Source organism: Triticum dicoccoides, chromosome 7A (genome assembly GCF_002162155.2).
Source record: "Triticum dicoccoides isolate Atlit2015 ecotype Zavitan chromosome 7A, WEW_v2.0, whole genome shotgun sequence".
In the NCBI taxonomy this organism is placed as follows: Eukaryota; Viridiplantae; Streptophyta; class Magnoliopsida; order Poales; family Poaceae; genus Triticum; species Triticum dicoccoides.
The window spans coordinates 540,077,792-540,084,417 of NC_041392.1; positions in this window are offsets into that span (position 1 = coordinate 540,077,792).

Consider the following 6,626-nt stretch of genomic DNA (forward strand, 5'->3'; position numbering starts at 1 on the left):
GGTCCTGGGAGACATGAGAGGCATGGGGAGACAGGTCGGCACCAGCGGACACGCGAACTCCGTCGAGACAGAGCTGGCTGGCGCGTTCCGACGCGCAGAGCGCGGCCAACGCTGCCAAAGCGCATGAAATGCCATGCCAAGGGGACAATCACCATGGGCACTGGCACGAAGAGGACATGGGAGGCTGCGAGGAGTTGTCAAGTGACTAGTCCCTGGATAATAGAGGCCGAGGGAGTTGATGGATCGACAAAAGGAGCCAAGGAGAGAAGTGTGGCATCGCTGCAAGTTTGCTACATCAAACTTGTACGTGCACTGCTGATCAACAGGAACTAGATTGGGTCAAATGGTGTTCTCTGGGATGATTAGGATAAGAAGGACTATGATCCTCGAGGTTTTGAGGATAAATGGACCAATATAAATCATAGTTGCTTCACAACTGCATATTTGGTCCGGAATCAAGATGTGGATGATGCACTCAAATGGTGTGGCCACTTGAGCTGAAATTTGGCAAGGCATTATGATTTGGACATATATAGATGCTATAAAAATTTCGTACTAATTCGATTCACCAAAATGATACTTCCTTCACAGCTATTCTCTCTGTCCAGAAACTTGCAAAATTTTTAGAGAAATATTGGCTTGGTGAATTTATCCTAAATTTGGTGGAGAGATGTTGTAAGGGTAGGAGCACAATCTAGTAATTTATCAGAATTAATGAAGCAATAAAAATTATACTTGCTTCACAACCTAAAAATATTAACAGAATCAAAGATTTGATGCTGTGCTCACATAGATGATAGGATGGATCTGAAATTTGGAGAAGTGTGCTAACATGAGCACATGAAGAATTGTGCAAAATTTCAACTTATTTGGAAACTCCTAGCTAGTACTTCCTTCACAATGGCTTCTGTTTGACAGAAACTTTGAAAACTTGCTGAGGAAGATTGGCTAGAAAAATAAAGTTGAATTTTGACATGAGGCAATTATTTGGATGAAATAGCATTCCCAAAAAGTTTGGGAGCAATCAGGAAAGGATAGGTGGCAGTTCCTTCACAGAAAGCCACATTGGACAGAAATGAAGAATAATTTTTAGGGGATTATTCTTGGGCTAGGATAGGAAAGTTTGGGCATATTTGATCAACATATGACCCAAAGAAATTATGAGAATTATTTGGGAATTTTGGGATTGACAGAAATATAGGTTGCTTCACAACCTAGAGCAAACAGGGTTATTCCTTTAATAGAAAAAGGAATGTTCCCTAGAAAAAGGATTTTAGGGTTTAAGCTAGAATGGGAATGGAATGATCTTGAGAAAGTTTTGATGATGAAGAGTCACTGGGGATTGGAAATGATGATGATCTCCCAGGTCGCAAGGCCACAGAACCACTCCAAAAAGAAAAACAGATCAAAAACCAACTAAATCAAAGGAAAAAGAAAAGGGCCAATAACCAAATTGTTACAATAACAACCAAGATATCTCGATATGTTCCGTGCTACACACATTATAGGCGGTTCCCAAAAAGAATGGTAAAGTTTTATACTCCATCACCACCAAGAAACATCAATCCATGGCTTGTCCGAAACAACGGGTGCCTCCAACTAACAACAATCCTGGGGGAGTTTTGTTTGCAGTTGTTTTGATTTGAGCATGGGACTGGGCATCCCGATTACCAGCCATTTTCTCATGAATGATGAGCGGAGTCCACTCCTCTTGAGAATAACACACCTAGCATGGAAGATATAGACAGCCCTAGTTGATACATGAGCTATTCGAGCATACAAAACAGAATTTCATTTGAAGGTTTAGAGTTTGGCACCTACAAATTTACTTGGAGCGGCAGGTAGATACCGCATATAGGAAGATATGATGGACTCATATGGAATAAATTTGGGGTTTATGGAAGTGCATGCACAAGCAGTATTCCCGCTTAGTACCAGTGAAGGCTACAAAAATACTAGGAAGCGACCAACTAGAGAGCGACAACACTCATGAACATGCATTAAAATTAATTAACACCGAGTGCAAGCATGTGTAGGATATAATTCACCATGAACATAAATATCATGGATGCTATGTTGATTTTGTTTCAACTACATGCGTGAACATGTGCCAAGTCGAGCCACTCGAATCATCAAAGGAAGATACCACCCTATCATACCACATCACAACTTTTTTAATAGTATGTTGGCACATAAGGTAAACCATTATAAACTCCTAGCTAATTAAGCATGGCATGAGCAACTATAATCTCTAATTGTCATTGCAAACATGTTTCATTCGTAATTGGCTGAATCAGGAATGATGAACTAATCATATTTACAAAAACAAGATAGGTCGAGTTCATACCAGCTTCTCTTATGTCAATCGGTCCATCATATGTCGTCATTATTGCCTTTCACTTGCACAACCGAATGGCGTGGATAATAATTAATAGTGCACGTGCATTGGACTAAGCCGGAATCTGCAAGCATTTAATACAAGGAAGAAGACAAGGTAATATAGGCTCTTGGTTAGATCAACAATAATGCATATGAGAGCCACTCAACATTTTCATCATGGTCTTCTCCTCTCGACTCCCAAAGAAAAGAAATAAAACTATTTACATGGGAGAGCTCCCAACAAGCAAAAGAAGAACGAGAAATCTTTTTGGGTTTTCTTTTAATTACTACTACTACAAGCATGGAATGTAAAATAGCTAAAAGCTACAACTATTTTTTTTGGTTTTTCTTAAGGTTTTTCAAACACACTAGAAGAAGGCTTAGAACAGAAAATAAACTAGCATGGATAGTGCAATCAAAAAGTATGAGCACCGACAACTGGAATGAGTGTGTGAACATGAATGTAATATCGGTGAGAAATACGTACTCCCCCAAGCTTAGGCTTTTGGCCTAAGTTGGTCTATGTCCACTACTGGCCTGGTGGATATCCAAAGTTGTAGCTCGGGTCGTACTGAGATGCAGCAGCTACTGCCTGACGAGCTGCAGCTTGGAGGCAAGCTGCCTCCGTCCTCCACTCATATTCGTTTGCTTCTTCCCTGGTTATAACATGTCTCCTTTTTGCCTGAAAGTCAAAGAAAGTAGGAGTAGGGAGGGGAAAATGGACAGTGCGCCGTCTGTCAAAGATTAGTCGGTACTGGAGGAATTGTTCGTTCCTCTCAAGAAACTGATGGCGAACCATAGCATCATAATCTACATAAGCAGGAGGCAACTCCATATCATTTCCATGTACGGGTATATTAAGATAATTAGCTACACGAGTTGCATAAATTCCACCAAACAAATCTCCACGTATACCGTTAAGATGCAACCTTCGTGCAACAATGGCCCCCAAGTTATATTGTTTATCACTTAATACCGCGCTCTTGAAGACGCTAAGATCTGGAACGCACATGTGAAAAGCCTCATCTTTACCGTTAATGCATCTACCAATGAAGAGAGCAAAATAATGTATCGAAAGGAAATGAATGCTCCCTATGATAGCTTGTGTGATTTCCCTAGATTCCCCCATAGTGATACTAGCAAGAAAGTCTTTATATTCAGATTTTGCGAGGTTCACTAACATTGCCCCAGTGCGGGAGTTTACAAGTAGTGTTAAAATCTTCTAGGTCCATGGTATATGATTTATCATAAAGATCAAATAAAATAGTGTGGGAATTGTGCGAGGATGTAAATTTAAACCTTCTCACAAAGGAATCAGTTAAATAGTAGTATTGTGGGAACTTATCTGACACAAAGCCCTCAAGACCAGCTTTATGCACATACGCGTCAAATTCATACTTGATGCCTGCTTGGACCATAAACTCCTCTGACGGCCATTCACAAGGCCGCACTTGAGCTTCCCTTGGTGGTTCATCGTCCGGTTCACGTATCGCGAGCCTTGGTCCTTGCTTCCTTGAGGAACCACCTTCGTACATTTTCTTAAACATTTTCTTCCTCTGAAAAATTTCTGAAATTTTTAGTGACTCAAAATAAAAGTGACCAAACTCAACAAGATTGATAGCAACTACTCCTACAAGTGCCTAGAGGCCATATCATGCATTAGAACTACTTGGGACCATATAAATTTGACATGTAAGCTTAAGAACAGGGTCACCTTAGCAGCAAAAATTTGCAATAAATAAAGCACTAGAACAAAAACTAATTGGACCATTGGAGGAGTCACATACCGAAGAACAATCCCCCAAAGCAGTTTTGTGAAAGGAGCTTTGAGCAAGGAGATCGAAAATGGCAACAAGACGAGCGAGAACATGGGTTTGAGCTATGGGAGGATTTTTCTAGAGGAAGACGAAGTGTGTGGGTGCTGGAATAAGTGGAGGGGGTCCACGTGGGGTCCACGAGGTAGGGGGCGGGCCCCAGGGGGGTGGGCGCACCCTGGACCCTCGTGGCCAAGTGGTGTGGCCCCCTGGTGTGTTCTCAGTGCCAGTAATTCTAAAATATTCTACAAAAAATCATATATCATTTTCAGGACGTTTGGAGAACTTTTATTTTTTGGGGTATTTTTATTGCAAGGATAATTCCGAAAACAGACAGAAAATACTATTTTTGCTTTATTTAATCTAAATAACAGAAAGTAAAAGGAGGGTACAGAGAGTTGTGCTTTCTAACTTCATCCATCTCATGCTTATCAAAAGGAATCCACTAACAAGGTTGATCAAGTCTTGTTAACAAACTCTTTCCGAATAACATGAAACCGGAGAATTTTCGAATAACACTAGGTTACCTCAACGGGGATATGCATGTCCCTAACAATAAGAATATCATATTTCTTCTTGACAGTAGGGAGAGGAAATTCAAAACCTCCAATAGTAATTGTTGAAAATTTTCCAATAGAATTGATACTGTTGACTTGAGGCTATTTCCTCGGAATGTGTACCATATGCTCATTACCGTTAACATCAAAAGTGACATTGCCTTTGTTGCAATCAATAACAGCCCCTGTAGTATTCAAAAAGGGTCTTCCAAGGATAATCGACATACTATCATCCTCAGGAATATCAAGAATAACAAAGTCCGTTAAAATAGTAACATTTGCAACTACAACAGGCACATCCTCAAATGATACCGACAGGTATAGCAGTTGATTTCTTGGCCATTTGCAAAGATAATTCAGTAGGTGTCAACTTATTCAAATCAAGTCTATGATATAAAGAAAGAGGCATAACACTAACACCGGCTCCAAGATCACATAAAGCAGTTTTAACATAGTTTCTTTTAATGGAGCATGGTATAGTTGGTACTCCGGGATCTCCTAGTTTCTTAGGTATTCCACCTTTAAAAGTATAATTGGCAAGCATGGTGGAGATTTTAGCTTCTGGTATCTTTCTTTTATTTGTAACAATATCTTTCATATACTTAGCATAAGGATTCATTTTAAGCATATCATTCAAACGCATATGCAAAAAGATAGGTCTAATCATTTCAGCAAAGCCTTGAAAATCCTCATCATCCTTTTCCTTGGATGGTTTAGGAGGAAAAGGCATGGGTTTCTGAACCCATGGTTCTCTTCCTAGCAACGAAGTCTCTCTTATCATAACGTTGATTCTTTGATTGTGGGTTATCAAGATCAATAGCAGGTTCAATCTCTACATCATTGTTATTGCTAGGTTGAGCATCAACATGAACATCATCATTAATATTATCACTAGGTTCATGTTCATTACCAGATTGTGTTTCAGCATCAGAAATAGAAATATCATTGGGATTCTCAGGTGTGTCAACAACAGGTTCACTAGAAGCATGCAAAGTCCTATCATTTTTCTTTTTCTTCTTCTTAGAAGGACTAGGTGTATCAACATTAGTTCTCTGAGAATCAAGTGCAAAGCTAAATGGAAGTTCCTTACCTCCCCTCGTAGTTGAGGGAAAAATCTTGGTTCTTTCATCTTTCAAGTTCCTCATAGTGATCAACATATATAAATCCCAAGTGACTCAAAGAATAGAGCTATGCTCCCCGGCAACGGCGCCGGAAAATAGTCTTGATAACCCACAAGTATAGGGGATCGCAACAGTTTTCGAGGGTAGAGTATTCAACCCAAATTTATTTATTCGACACAAGGGGAGCCAAACAATATTCTCAAGTATTAACAGTTGAGTTGTCAATTGGACCGCACTTGAAAGACTTAATATCTGCAGCAAGGTATTTAGTAGCAAAGTAATATGGAAGTAATGGTAACAGTGGCAAAAGTTACAGTAGTAGTTTTTTTAGTAATCGTAACAGCGGCAACGGAAAAGTAACTAAGCAAAGATCAATATGTGAAAAGCTCGTAGGCACTGGATCAGTGATGGATAATTACGTCGGATGCGATTCCTCATGCAAGAGTTATAACATAGGGTGACACAGAACTAGCTCCAGTTCATCAATGTAATGTAGGCATGTATTCCGAATATAGGCATACGTGCTTATGGAAAAGAACTTGCCTGGCATCTTTTGTCCTACCCTCCCGTGGCAGCGGGGTCCTATTGGAAACTAAGGGATATTAAGGCCTCCTTTTAATAGAGTACTGGACCAAAGCATTAACACTCAGTGAATACATGAACTCCTCAAACTACGGTCATCACCGGGAGTGGTCCCGATTATTGTCACTTCGGGGTTACCGGATCATAACACATAGTAGGTGACGACTTGCAAA